At 31.6% G+C, this 16,084-nt stretch overlaps 1 protein-coding gene and 1 long non-coding RNA gene across 2 annotated transcripts in view; one reads left to right on the top strand and one right to left on the bottom strand.

Moving 5' to 3' along the window:
• dati (zinc finger protein datilografo) overlaps positions 1 to 16,084 on the bottom strand; it is a 160,652-nt gene that overhangs the window by 131,948 nt on the left and 12,620 nt on the right. The gene's annotated exons all lie outside the window — the stretch shown is intronic.
• LOC148285315 (uncharacterized) lies at positions 4,379 to 9,737 on the top strand. Its single transcript, XR_015822406.1, has 3 exons — positions 4,379 to 5,651; positions 6,934 to 6,983; positions 9,631 to 9,737. It is a non-coding gene; the product is annotated as an uncharacterized LOC148285315 (long non-coding RNA).

The following is a 16,084-nucleotide window of genomic DNA, read 5'->3' as shown; positions in this document are numbered from 1 at the left end:
TTTGACTTTATGAGGAATAAATATATAAGAGAATGGGCGAAACAATTTTCAGTGACAACTGTTATCAAACAGAAGCGATAACACTGAGGATGCTTCCCAAAAGCCTATGCCACGCTTACCTACTTTACAAAGCATCAGACTCTTGACATTCTGAACGTCCACTGCTTACCGTTCGTCGGCAATTAATGGTAAAAATACGGGACGCAAACATGATTTAAGATGCACGGGAGCTGGCACCCAACAGAGAGGCCGGGGACAAAATATGCTCCAATTAGAGAACGGATATTAAATAATGTTGATAAAATTAAAAGTAAACTTTAAACTCGCATTTAAAAACCAGCTCTCAAGAGCCAAGAGTCGATACATCTTTCTCTTTTCAACTCATTACCTTACAATTGTTTTCTCTCTTGATTCCTATACTATATAACAAAGTATTATTTAAGCTAACACGGCGTTACCGGTTAGTCTTCTATGCACTTATTTTAAATGTCTGCAAATCATATGTTTAGTCTTTCGTTCCGGGTTCAGATCCAGCAACAATAAATATTGCAGTATAAAACCACAATTTAAATAAATAACTGATGTCATGAAATAAAAGTATAACCTTTCCTTTTTCCTACCTACTTTTACCCCTTCTTCTCCTCATTATAAAGTGTAGACGTTTCTTAATATTAATATTTATTTCTCTTGAAAATAAATAAATATTCAATGTTGTTATTTAATACAAAAAACGAATCATTTCGCCGTTTCCTCGTAGGGTTAGGCTCAAAGGAAAGAACGTCACACCATTCTATCTTTGCGCACAGAATTCGCTTCCTCTACATTTACACATTTTATGCAAGCACATCGATTAATCCAACTTTTGACATCTCCATCTTCAAGTATAAGTTGGATTTAGTCTTGCCATGTTTTTTTTGGTCTTCCTCGTTTTCTGCATCCATCAAAATCCACATCGTAAATCGATTAAGCCATTCTTTCTCCGTCTATTCGTTCTACATGTCCAAACTCACTCAACACTCCTTTCTTGATTTTATTGATAATGCCAATCTCAGCCTTCCGCAATGCACGGATTTCGAAATTTGTGCACTCAGCGCGCGTAGTTTTACCGCATATTCGCCTAAAAGATCGCATTTTTACAGTTTTCCGCCAACATTCATCGTTTTTCTCTGTAATTTGCTCCCACACAAATTCGGTCGGCATTAGAAATCCACCGTGAACTGCTAGTTTTGCCTCCTGCGACAAACATTTGTTTTCCAAGGCAGATTTAAGTGTACCATTCACCCTGTTCCTGGTGAAGTGGGTTGTGGTCTCGTGGCTAGTGTTGAGGATTCACGAATCAGAGGTCCGAGGTACGAACCCCGCTCTACGCCAACTTGATTCCTATTTTTTAATAATGAGTTATTTACAACTAAACAATATTGTAAGTATGTTCAAATGCTTGTAAACAGGCTGGATTTTCTCCCTGGGAAGTTATTAAGATGAACAGAGAGGGAAAACGTTTTTGGAAATAGAATTTGGAAGTAAAGGCATTCACAGGGCTTATGACCTGTCACTGGCTGGTTTAAGTGCCTATGTTATAATATTCACATTTCCACAACTCTTCCATCTGTCGACTTATGTAAAGTAAAAGAGCTGAAGCCTTCATCATGTAGGTGAGATTCATCCGGCTGAACCAATTCACCTACTAGACAACGCCCGAAAACAATTTTCCAATTTTTTATTGTTCTTCTTTTACCAAGTAATTAATTCAACAATACCTGTCAATGCTTAGACTTTCATATCACCTGCTGAAAAATGTTTTTCCTCTCTGTTGCAACAAATTGAGATCTTTACAACTCGTTGAACATACCCCGAAAATTGAAATATTTGTGTTAATCATAAGAACGCAAATACTTCTTTTTTAGATGTCTGGTAAAATTTTTTATTCCATATAACTTGTGTGAGGATGTCACGTCAAGTCACCCCCTAAAATGTCATTTATACGTTTCTAAACTGTCTCACAACCCACTCTCGGATCCGCATTTTTCACATTACAGTACGCTGATGTTGGACGTCAGTCGGAAGTTTCCGTCCGTTTGTGAAAAAAGAACGTATATCACGTCGATTGCGTCAATAACAAAAGGAAGTAATTGTTTTAAATAATTTAAAAGTTGACTCGCCCCCTTTTTAAATTAACAGACGAAATTGAAATCTTGGATCTGCTACGTTCTGTAGTGCCGCATTTGGCTTCTAAAAACAAACAAACCCAACGCCGTTTCACCGCAGGGGTAAGCTGAGATAGGCGAAGACCAAGAATTTATTATCCCTTTCGTAAAGTCATTACATATTGTTCTTTATGGTAGATTTTGTTCTAAGAAGCAAAAAAAAAGAAAGCACTCTCTCAGCAAAGATGCAGTTAGCGTGGCAATAACGTGTTTAATTTTATATACATTTGTGAATGAACGTTTCGAGACATAAACGTCAAAATATCATAATCGACAAAAACAATATTTTTTCTTCCTCTGAATTAACATGAAATACACTTTGAGAATCAAACTCGGTCTTGACTGTATACAAATTTGAAAAAAAAAGTAGATTATTAAAGTATATTCATAAGAACGTTCAGTGCTACGGGAAATAAGACTTTTTTTACACGCGGTAAAAAACAGAGCATTTAATTAAATTAAATTGGATATTTAATATTACTTAACAATGAATTAATCAAAATTTAAATATTTATTTAAAAAACACACGAGACCCACCCTAGCCTAAACTCTTTACAGTAAAAAATTGTGTATATTTTAGAAAATAATATATATTTTTAAGAAATTTGTTTTGCGTAGTAAAAATAAAATGTCAATAAAATATAAAATACATGTGTATAGATAATAAATATAAACATATGTATACAAATGAATGTAAAACGAACTATTTCTCTAAACAATAGTTTTCACTCTATTAGAGAAGTAGAATAGTTATTATTAATTATGTTTGTTCCGACCATTTTGTAATTTATACTTATTTTGTCAAGATTTTTTAATAAACATAAAAAAATACATGATACCTGTATTGCAAAGTTTCTGGAATGTATGCAAATAAATACTAAGCATTTAAAAAAAAATTGAACTACGTCACAAGTTCTTGCTAATCAATCAATTAGCTACTGCGTTGGATAGGTTTCCAATTTCCAGCTTAGATATTTCGAAAAGCTTTTTTCCGGCCGCGAGAGGAAAGCTTAGGTGTCAAAAGGCGAAGTTATTTCAAAATTAAAAAAAAAACAATCGTGACATTAATAGTACGATGCATAAAAAAAAATTGATTAGTTTGATAGTATATAAAAAACACTCATTTTTTCATTATCATCGTCATCGTCATCATTACATGTCCGCTCCTTAGTTGGAGCATATGGTGTCCACAAAGAGCCTCCATGCATCTCTATCGGCTGCTAGCTCCTGTGCATTCTCCTTAGTCAGGTTCGCGTCCCGTAGTTCTGACATAAGCTGCCAACAAATAATCAGCAGCGGACGTCCAGAACGTCGAGAACCTGATGCCTAGTAAAGTTGGCAAGCGTGGTTAAGGCTCTCAGGAGGCATCTGCGGTATATGACTCAGACACACATATCGCCTTCGCTTGATGACAGTTGTCACCGGAGTTTGCTGCGTCCTTTCTCTTATTACTTCATTTCTTACAAAGTGAAACCACCTTACACCGTCGGTTACGATGTTTTGGTAATAGTGGCTCGATTTATGGCAAACTTCCTAAGGTTTTAAATAACCCGACTTCACAGTTATTTAGCCAATAACTATATAATCCAGTTATTTACAAATAATTATCTACGCGTTATCGATAAAATACAAGTAACCCCTTGTACGCATTAAACTTGATTGACTCGATACGAGTTACCTGCTTCCGCCATTTTTTATATTCAAATGAGCGAATCGAACGAGCGTTCCATTTTGGAAGTACTCGATTTTTTCAATTCCTTTTTTAAAAAGCGCAACGCTCTCACTTTAACAGTTGGGTACTGGATGTGAATTGGGAAAGAAATAAAAAAAAAACAAAGAGAATCCGAAAACAACAATTGGCTTAGCACATGTTGTTTTTATACTGGGGTGCTCGGTTCGATTACGTTCAATGCCTGTTTTTAGGCGTCTTAATTTAAATACGCGGCTCAAAGCGTTCGTTTTTCTTATTTCGAAAACCAAATAGTCTTTTTTATTTTTGCTCACAAATCTTTCTGTACGAATATAATACTGTACATGCGAATGTGTGATTAATTGTTTGTGTTTTCTTCACGTCTTAACGGGGCGACCAATCAACTAGATTTTTTGCGCAAGGATAGCTAGAGAGATGAGAAGTAAAATAGGTAGGTTACTAACTTTTGATCCCGAAATTTTTTTTTTTTTTTAAATAAAGTGGCAATGAGCTACACTATTTGAAAACGAGTAAACGGTAAGGTGGGATGTCAAAAAAAAAATTCTTGACACTAACCCTTCAATGCTCAATTTTTCTAATTTTAACTAAAAACGTATTTTTATGTATGTTTTTTTATTCAAATACTAGGAAAAATAATGAAAAAAAAAGTTTTTTTTTGTTTTAATTTCATATTTTAGTTTATGGGTACGATATGCTTCATCGTGCATTCAAAGGTTTAAGAACACAAAAATGTAAGAAAAATAAAAAATAAGAATATATGAACATCTTTTCACATAATAATGAAAGTTGCGCAAGCAATTGTCACATCAAATCTTTAAAAAAAATTAAGAAATCACCTTTTGAATTTTAGCTAAATTAGTAATACGTGCTGCTGACTTTTTGTTTTAAATTTTATCGGCTCACAGAGATCTTAGGTTCGAACCTCGCTGTATCACAAGCTGATTTCAATTTGCTTTTACATCTGTTAACGACTGGACCACGTGTATTACAAAAACGCATTAAAAAATAAATGAAATATGTTTCTCATCTTCTTAAAGGAAAAAAACGCTTAATTCAAATTGTTACAAGTGTAATATCTTTTGTTTTTTTTTTTTTAGTCATGAATATTTTAGGTATTATGACCTATCATCGATAGTTAAGTGGTCGCTACACAGTTATATTAATTTTGATATGTTATTTTAGGTGTGCAAAATTATATTTAGGTATATAAGCCCGTAAATGCCCAAACTTCCATTCTCCCCTTTAAAAAATATTCTCACTCTATTAAAATAGCTGTGTTCGTAGAGGTTATCCATGGAAAATATAAATTCTTGTATACACTTGTCTATAACGAAGTGTTTTTTAACAAAAAAATTACGTTTATATTATTTTATATTCCTTATAATAGGAAAACTGAGTTTCAGATACATTATTATGCACGATAAGTGTTGATAAAAAAAATTTAAATAGACATTCATCAATTAGGTACATCGACGCTTTCAAATTACTTATTCAAATCAGGTACTTTTTGATCGAATGATTTATTTTTATAATTTGAATAAATGCTCCAAAAGACGTTATTTCAAAACAAAAAGTACTGTCTTTATGAAAACGATTAATTCTGTCAAATAAGTCGTTAGAATGGTTTTGTTTTAAATCTCGAGTTTTGTTAAAATTATAATTATCGATATTATTTGCATAAATCACATAAAAATAATTCATTTAGGTTGAATTTAAGTATTTGAATATTGAAAGAGGTAAGAAGTCCAACATTTTAATACAGAAAACATAAAATTTTCGTAATTACATTAAAAAACAAACATTATTTACATTGAAATAAATCTTGGTAAACATTCAGAAGATTTAAAAAGATTTCTTCGCAATATATACTGTCCGCCTAAGTAGGTTAAACCTAGTGTAAGTCATTGATATATGTATTCAGCATCCGTCTTCTGTTCCATTCAATTTACGTTCCTGAACCTGTAGTCAATAATTGAGAAGCAGCGTAAAAAGGCCGGACATTCGGTTTTTACTTCAAAGTAAACTGGCATAGACACTTTTTTTTATTTTTTTTATTATTAATAAAACATTTCATACAAAAAGTACATATTATACTCCCAGGAGTTGTTGTAGAAACTCATTTGGGACCGTACATAAAAAAAAACATTTTTTTGACTATGCAAAATATCATACATAGTACTCAATTTTTTATACGCTACTACGTGTTTTGTACGGCAATGTTGACGCCATAAAGCTTATTTTTCAAAACATGATTTCAAACGATCGTTCTATGAAGCATTATTTCTATTTAATAAAACCTTAGAGTTTTAAGGCAGACATTTTTATGGAGGAAAAAATGATATTCCAAAAAAGATTAAAAATAATAATGTGCTCTCTCAATTTTAAATGTATTTTCGTAATTTCCCACAGTGTTCTCTAAAGAACACGTGTAGGTATTTCCCATATTTAAGAAGTGATAAAAGAACCTTAAAAGTGATTTGACACATAAATAAAGAGAGTGAAAATAAAGAGAAACTTGTTTTCAACAACACTATTTGTTAAACTGTATGAACTTTAAGATACATTTTATACGTAATATAACAACAAGCATTTTGGATGAAAAGTGTGTTTTTTTCTCATAAATTTAAACCGAACTATAAAATTTGAAAAAAAAAATTGACTTTGGAACTTTTGAATATTTGCTCCTAATTTATCAAGTTTTAAATAATAAATAAAACTCAATGTATTATTATTCATAATAGCATAAGATACTCGTATATTGTTTATTTTTTTAAGTTTCAAAGAGCAGTTAACAATTTTCATTCCTTCCCCCTGATATTTCGCATTCAAAATGTCAAATTATATCGTATGATGTATTTATAGAGCGGATGTCCAATATTAAGTACGTACGTACGAGTACTTTAAAAATATTTTGCATATAACAAATATGTCGAACAACGAATTCGTATAATGTAACTCACGATAAAATCAATATTTTGCATCGATACTTTTATTCAAATTTTTCGTTTGTTTTTTTAGATTCTGTTATGTGGAGTTAAATTTCTCGTTGATCCTCATTCAGATAAACTGTAAGTAATAATATAATAATATGTACAATACAGATATAATTGCACTCAAATAATTATTCTGTACATTAAATATTAAGTAGGATGAACACTTGCGTGAAGCGATTTATCAACGAATAGCTGATTTGATAAAATATGAACGGTATTTTTTTTTTTTTGTTATGAAAGGTCAATATCTATTGATATCAGTTTATCTAAAGAGATCAATATTTTTGTTCAGTTTATTCATCAGATACCAAAAAAAAAAGAATTAAATAGGTACTTGTTAAATTCAATGGATCAAAATGAAATAATTTAGTTTTTTTTTTTATTTACAGTAAATTATTTATTTTTTTCAAGTTTGTAATCAACCCAAAAACGGCATAGTGTTTAGTTAAAATTGGTTGGTTGTTATATTATAAAAAAATAAGGGGTACCAAAAAAGTCCTTTAAAGTTATTTCATTTGAATCTTTTGAATAATAATGTTCCACAAAATAAGTGCTTCAAACATCCAAAAAAATTTTTTTTTTCTGTCAAATTATTAACCTCTGTATATAATTCATTTTTTGAGGCATGTCTGCTTAAAGGTGTCTTTTTGTGTTTTTCGTTTTCCGATTTTCATTTTTTATTTATCTATTTACCTATTTTTTTTATCTATTATAAATCATTTAAATATTACGCATTTTCAATAGCAGATTGCTGTTAAAGTTGCTATTTATCTATGAAGACAACTTTTCAATTTTAACCTAATGGAAAAAGAAAAAATGAAAAATTTGAATGGACAATTTAATATCCTTCCGATAAAGGGGATTTTTTTTATGTAGTGTAAAAAATTTCAAAACATTTGTTGATTTAATACCTTTTTACATAAAATCCACGATATTAGATTTCAGGTGACGATTTTAATATTTATTTTCACAGTACACACTTATTTGTAATAAATTAAAGTTTTCTAATTGACGAACTAGACAATTCATGTGGCCATAAGTTTTTAAGATTTGTTCAGAGAACCAATAAAAACGAAAATGTCAAAAAAATTGTCTTTTGTAAAGAATTACATACTTACAAATCAATTCAACAAAAAAAAAATTAATGGAAATAATTTTAAAAAGTTACTTTGTAATCAATTGCAATTTTATTTTCGATACGAAAATATTTCATCAAAAGTAAAACATTATTTTTTTATTTTATGTATTCACGGTACCTGTTTCTCTCAGAAAAATAAAACATGTAATTTCTTATTTTAAACTTATTATCTACTGTAATAGTATATGTTTTAAACTCACCGTATGTTAATTAAGTAATAAAATTGACCAATACCCTTACGCCGAGTATAAGCGGAATTACCTTGCATAAAAACGTGTAATTGACAGGATTTGTTTGATTGGACCTTAAAAATATTTTGTAGATGTTATTTTTACCAAGATTTCTTTATCAATCTTTATTAACTATGCAGTTTTTTAGTTAAAATGATAAAAAAAACATGTGTTTAACAGGCAGAAAAAATGTAATATGTCATTTGTTCTCGTTCGTTTTTTAGAAGATGATTCACATAAAAAATAATTAATATATTTGGCAATAAAAAATATGACTTTTCATTGGCTAAAAAATTAAAGAGTAAATAGTCCCACAGAAATGAATGTATTTCGTGTTTGTGTGATTTTATTTGATTCTGTATATATTTTTGGAAGTCTTGTGAATTATATTTATTTAAGAAATGAAACTGTGATCATTATAAACCAAACATACTATTGAAAATTTATGACATTTGTCAAAGAAAAAAAAAAAATAGAAATTCACACGGTTATTGCTTCAAATATTCTTTTGAAAAATGATTATTTTATACTGTATAATTCTTAAAAACATGTTTTCATAGTAAGTTACTGTTATTTTTGTCAGATGGAAGTTACTTTTGAGTTAAGTCATGTTGATAATAATTTAGTTTACATTTAAAAAAAATGAGTTAGTGATTTTGATGTATAATATCGATCAAGCATTTCGATCAAGTTTGACTATTTGAGGGCATTGGAAGCAAAGACAGCAACCTTAAAAAAAATGTTTTTTTTTTGGTCACGTTGTCATTCTGTAGTTTTTCAAGTTTATTTTTATAAAAATCATTAGTTGAGTTGCAAATGTAGTTTGAAATCATATTTCTGATGGTTTAATAATAGAGTTTAGTAAGCATAACAATATCCATCAGTCATTTTATTCAGGCTTGAGATTTAAATTTTCAAAATGGTCGTGCCACACAAATATTAAGAAAGTTTTTTGATTTCATGTTTCTATTGAAGCTAATTTATTAGTATCTTAAAGTTTAAGTTCAATAAAAATAACATTTCTAACACAAAGACTTTCTTTGGCATTAGTGTAGCAGTTTTTGTTATTTTTCTCGAAAACACCATAACGGGAGTTTGCTATATTTGCTTCCAATGCCCTCATTTATTTCAATCGCGCTAAGCGGGCAATTTTATAATTTATCTAAGACAATGTTTGAAGCTGCCTTTTTGTTTATTTATTGCTCGGTTTCAAAAAATATCCACAAAAAATATCCCAAAATTATCAACGAGGTGAATTTGTTTTTTGCAAGGTGATTTCGCTTACGCTTTGGCGCAGAGATATTTTGGAAGATAACAATACACATTGAAACAGGTGCCAACTCACACGTTGTAGGGTCGACCAGCACTCTTCCAGAGTTCTCTCCGAAATGGATGATGAGCGGGAGAGCTTGAGTAAGGGTTCCAAGTCCAAGGTCAGGGCGGTAGCGTCGTCCATCGCCCGGTCGTTATCCATTTTCAAGGCGTCATCGGCGACCAGCAACATCGACAAGGAGCAAGAGAGCCGAGTCAGCATCGCGCCCAAAGCCAGCCAGGTAAAAAACACGGCCACGGAACAAGCGCAGCCCGAACCCGATTCGCGTCATGAGCAGCACGGGTCCATCACGCGTCATGAGTAGCAGAGGTCCAGCGCGCGTCATGAGTGGCACGGGTCCGACACGCACGATGCATTTCAGGAACACGAGCATTGTGGGTCCAACGCACACCATAGATGATCCAATCCAGAAGAGGAAAGCATGAATAAAAATACACCAAGTTAATAAAGTGAACAAACTAACAATAAATATAATAACATTAAAAAATCTTATTAAAATAATGTAAAAAAAATAGTAAAATGAACTAATGTTAATAATTTATAATGTCAAGTTTTAAGAATTTGATAGTGATATGCATTATAAGCAGGCTGTTTCCGTGCAGGCAACCCCCGTGGTGTAGTGCTCAAGACGCTTGACTCACACACGGAAAGTTCCAAGTTCGTGAGAACACAAAATATAAATGTGATTTTTCTTAAGCCTGGGTTTTTTGTGATGTAATTCACCACTGTTATTGGGCTTCCTGGCCTGTTGCAGTGCAAAAAAAAATTCAAAAATAATAATTAACCAAAATAATATAACACAGCTTTGGACACATTTTTTTTGTTTTTATCTGCCGCGTGTTCAAATAGTCAGCGCGTTTGCTTTGATAATAAACGAGGTCTTGGGTTCAATTCAAGATAAAATATTGATTTAAAGAAGTGTTCTTTCACTAGAAAGTTTCATTGTCCCTAGACTGGCACCTGAAGGGTAAGACTGGTCACCCAACCTTGATTTTTTTTACAAAACATACATCCATAAAGATAGATAGAGGGTCATTGGAAAGCGTCTGAATTTTATAACAATGTTTTGTTTTTAAAATTATTTTTGTAAAAAATATATTGTTTATTAGTGAAGGGATTACTAGTTGCACAAAATTTATTTGTACAACTGTCTAAATATATACATTACAATTACATTATATAAAACTAAAAGTGATTCTAGATGCCTGTGGGTGCCAGCAGGGGAAAAGTGATGATGCTGAGATTCAACATCGTTTTCGTATCCGTTACCAGTGGCGCATAGGATACTGGACTGATGCTCCAATTACGGCAAATCCAGATTATCTATGCTTTATAGATCACGCTTCAGGCGCTATAAAGTGAAATACTTTAGTAGTAAACCACCTTCAAAACAAATACTTAACCTCAAGATTCATGGAAATTCGACCCAGGACCTAAGACACGGTAGGAAAACGCCCCAACCACCACACTACAAGGCAGACGTTTCTCACTAGATTTTATTTTTATGTGTTTTTACATGAGAGCAGCTATGGTGTCAAAAACACTTGACATCATATTATTCATTCGCTCGGACAAATACAAACTACCTTTTAAACCAATATTTTTGTCAACTTTGCAAATAATTGAACCCGGAAATTCGAACATGATGGGCGATTAGGCCAATCACTACATTGCAAGGTGGATTTTACTTGAAATAATATTTTATTTTGAACTAATTTTTATTTTAAAAGCATAAATTATGCGGCTTGGATCTAAAACGGCCAATATCATTACAGAAGAGCCATTTTTTGGCTATTTTGTGACGTTATAATGATCTGTTTTACATGCTTGAAACGAATATTGATTAAAAAACAGTACCACACATAGGCACTTAAGCAGCAACATGACCAATCTCATTTTTTGTAAGACAAAAAACCGTGTGATTTAATAACTTTTCATGTATGACAAACCGTGACAATTCTAGGAAATTCTAGGAAACAATCATGTTAGCGCCAAATTGAAGTTTAGTGTTAATCGCATTTAAGGTTCAAATTTGTTTATCAAATTCTAATTATTATTGAATTAATTTTTCTTTTTATTCTGATATATGTATAATACGTTTTACCTTTATTTCAAATATTTAAACTGTTTATCATTGAATGAAATGAAGTGAAAAGACAAACATCGTGGAGTAGTTGGTTGGACGGCCAACTGTGAAATGGCGTCGCGGGTTCGATTTCCGCCAGTTGCGAGAAAAAAATCTAAAAAAGACTTCGTTTTAATTTGGTCTGGGGGTTGCAGTGTATTTTTAATAACTTTCTTCAATATATTAGGTCTTTCCCACCTGTTGACAAGCCTCTAAAATTGAGGCTTAGCAGGTTATTCCTTTACAAAAAAATAATTTTAAATCATTTATATTAATTTTATCATAATCATTCCTTTTTCGCACCAAATGGTGCATAGGGCACGGCATTGGTAGACCAATCGCAGCGTATCTTGATATTTATTTTGTTACATAAAGGTAAATTATCAGTCTTGCGCTTCAGGTGCCAGTCCACCAAGGACTATATATAACTATGGTGATGTGGATTAACCTTTTTAAATAAATATTTTATATCAACCATGTCGGGAATCGAACCCGAGACCTCTTGCTTGGTAGGCAAATGCGCTGACCATTTCACCACGAGGCTAACCGACAAACACAATTAGTCTTAAGTTGACAGGCCCCAAGGCGCAGTTGGTTAGACAGTCAACTGTGAAACTGGTGTCACAGGTTCGATTCCCGCCAGTTTGTAAGAAAAAAATCCAAGAAATGTTTTTTTCTTTATCGGTCTGGGTGTTGTGATGTCTTTTTCATAACTTCCTTCCATATCTCATCTTTACCACCTGCTGACAAGGCTCTTAACAGAGGCTTAGTGGGTTATTCCTCTTTAAGAAAATAAATTTAAGAACCAAAACACAGCGTTGTGTCGCTTGATTGGTTTTTGCATATCAGCATCCATGTCGTGTTGATAAAAGTCAATTTGTAGTGCCTCTAGTGGGAGTTTGTCAAAACTGTGAACATTGATGGATTCAGAAGGAGGCTACAAAACTTTTTACATACTTGTATCAATTTGGTAAAAAATGAGATAGGTCATAGTGCCGCTTAAGCGACAATATGTTAGGCATGTGCATATTGAATAGTTAAAAATGTATATTTTAAAATTAACATCGACCCTCTACACAATGTTGGTAACATAAAAATGATATTGACTGTAGCTCTTTTAGATCCAAGCCACAGAATTTATAATTAATAAATTAATTTTAAAATATTAAGATCCTTACCAAGGGAAACGGCATAAGTGACCTTTCACTCATCGATGAGTCGGCGGACGGAGATTGTTGTTGCTATCCCGTTCCAATCCAAAGGTAAGCGTAATTGAGGGAGAGAGACAGACATATATTGTTAGTATGTGAGATTTATAATGTTCTAGCGGCAGCTAAAATGTTGCCACAACTTCAAGATAATAAATAAGCCTTAAGTAGGCACTTACATGCTTTTTTGCACGCATCTGGCAACTACAATACCAATAATTTTTGAATTTAATAACACATGCAAGTTTTTTATTAAATAAATATAATTTATATTAATTTGATTTATTAACATATTGCAACGGATAAAAAAAACGTTTAGGAGAAAAAGATATGGAGGTTAAGGCATTTACAGGGCTGATGATCTATCACTGGCTGGTTTTATTCTGCATATGTTTGAACATCCACATATCCTCAACTCTTCCATCTGTTGACTAAGTGTGGATGTTCAAACATAGGCAGAATGGTAAATGTTACACAGTGTGTGAAGTGGCCACGTAAACCAGCTAATGACACGTAATAAGCTCTGTGAATGCCTAGACTTCCATATTCCCTTCTAAAAAAGGTTTTCCCTCTGTTGCAACAAATATAAACATGAATAACTCCCTAGGGAGGGAATCCAGCCAGTTTGCTAGCATTTGTACATACTCAGGACATTGTTGAAAGTATGTATTCTTCATTTAAATTCTACAGGGGATTGGATCCAGGACCCTTTGTAATGTAGCATAACATATTAACCACTACGTTACATGGGACAAATAATTTTACAACTATGCATTTCAACAAACATTCACATATTATTGTACATTTTATATTAAAACTTATATTAAAAAAATCATATGGGTATCACAATAAAAATAATAAAAATAAATAAAAAATCAAGATAAAAAACAAAAATACAATAAATGACGAACTTTTCAAGTCGTGGTAAGTTTTTACGTTTTCTGTCCCGTTTTTAAACATTACTTTAATTTTCTCCTTTTATTTTTGAGCTTTTATTAATACTAGTATCAAATTATTCAATTTATAAACAAAATTTGCTTGCTCTGCTTAAGTATTTAATATTATACACTTCAAAACGGATCTGTTTTAAGGATCTTGTAGCCTATTTTCAGATCTGCACATTGCAAAAACATTTTTTTTAGTTGTAATGAACGATTAATATTTATTTTTTTAAAACCATGGTTTGCAAAAGATTCACGTATTGAAAAAAAAACTACACTTATATTTATTTGAAAGTATTATGCATTTAAACTTATCCCACACATTAGGAAATTTAATTGAATTTACTTTTAAAAGGCTGTGCTAAAAGAATCCTTTACATGCGATGATGTAACATCGTGTTACCACAATCAAAAGACATATATTCTGAAAATCAGACATTTTTTTTATAACGGAGACATTTTGTTAAATAATTTTCCATAATTTATAAAAATTAAAGTATATTTAAGGTCAGTTATAGCTAAATATATTGTAAGTCACAAATACGCCGGTCATTTAACTTGCGTGAACTCCCGCTTACTACCAATATTCGACTGATTGAACGAATTCCTTCCTTTTATTTTGTCTCTTTCGCCCAAACACCGGCCGCAGAACAGCATCTCTGTCTTTCGTGTTATAAGTTATATTCTCGAGCTTTTGCTTACGCAGTAAAACAGATTTACTTTATGGCATTTATTTCATTTGTAAAATTTTTCTTCCTATTGCAAGGATAAATATTTTTTATATTAAAATCATGCATATTTATACAAATTTTATTTCCTAATCCAGTGTGAAAATGACCAATGAGGATTAAAAAAAAGACAACTTCATAATTTAAAAAAAGAACGAGATATTTTTAGTTTTTTATTCTACACCACAAAATTGCCACATTTCACTTGGTAACTTTTTGCTTTCTTCGGCGATATGCATTTTTTAAAGGTAAAACTCACTGTTTGCCTCGTATATTACATTGTAACAAACAAAAAACATTAAAATAAAATTCATAATTTAAAAATGTCTAGACTAACATTAAAAAAATATATAATAATCTATTTTGAGATCACAGTCAATTTAATTCATTAAAATTATTCAATCGACGATAACGATTTCAATATAAATAAAATCAAACGCATTTATTGCAATTTTTTCAAAGTTTATTTTAAATGCGGTTTAAGCTTCAGTAGGTTCTTTTCCCCGTAACACTTTAACTGCGAGTTAATATATATTTTAAAAAAATATTTAAAAAAAATGTATTTGTTTACGTGAAAGGGTTCGTTGAAATATGACAAGCACTTAAAATTGGAAGCCGTTATTATATTTCATAATTGCAAGAAAAAAATTACGATGCGTGCAAAACCTGTTTACAAAACAATAAACATGAATTTGTGCAAAAAAAGGATTTTGTTCTTTTTTTAAACTTCCCACTGCATGAGTTTTAAACTAGTTCCATTGTCTTTTAAAGGGATGTTAAAAAGGGTGCTTTTTTGCAAAGGGGAGATAGAAATAAAGCTATGCTTACAAATTTGAATTATATTGACATTTTTTTGCGTTTTATTTGAATTAGTACAAATGTTTTGAACGTACAACGAACAAGGTTATTTTTAAAGAAATATAAAAACCTAGGCACTTACAAGGCTTACGGTCTGTTATTATCTGAAAGCATTATTATATTTTGGTAGCAATTCTACACACAGTGGCATAAATAGTTTTGCTCTTTTGAAATATTGTCTGTTTTATTTTGATATATTTTTTTAAAAGCATTTATGATATCATCATACGCATAGTCGCTCACGATAGCACAAAAGGCACTTCACTGGAACACCGAGTGCAGCATATTTCTGTTATCTGTCACATGAAAGTGAGGTTATTAGTCGTACGCTTTAGGTACTCGTCCGGGGACAGTGAAATATCGCAGTGCCAAACCACTTTTAAAACAAATACTTCACATTGAACCGGTTAGAAATTGAACCCAGGACCTCTAGGGTAGTAGGCAAATACACCAACCACAACAAAACGAGGCTGGCTTATCCCCATTCGATTTTCTTACTTAAATTTGACCTAAAAATAGCCATTGATTCGATAACAGTCGTAAAGGATTCTGGTTCTATTTCATTCACAGAACTGTATCCTTCATTCGCCCGGACACAGTTAACAATTGTTTAAT

Source organism: Micrasema longulum, unplaced genomic scaffold, assembly GCF_059751315.1.
Source record: "Micrasema longulum isolate JH-2025_06_02 unplaced genomic scaffold, ASM5975131v1 h1tg000041l, whole genome shotgun sequence".
NCBI classification, from domain to species: domain Eukaryota; kingdom Metazoa; phylum Arthropoda; class Insecta; order Trichoptera; family Brachycentridae; genus Micrasema; species Micrasema longulum.
Note: the sequence above shows the minus strand (reverse complement) of the source record. Positions and strands in the feature narration are given on the sequence as shown.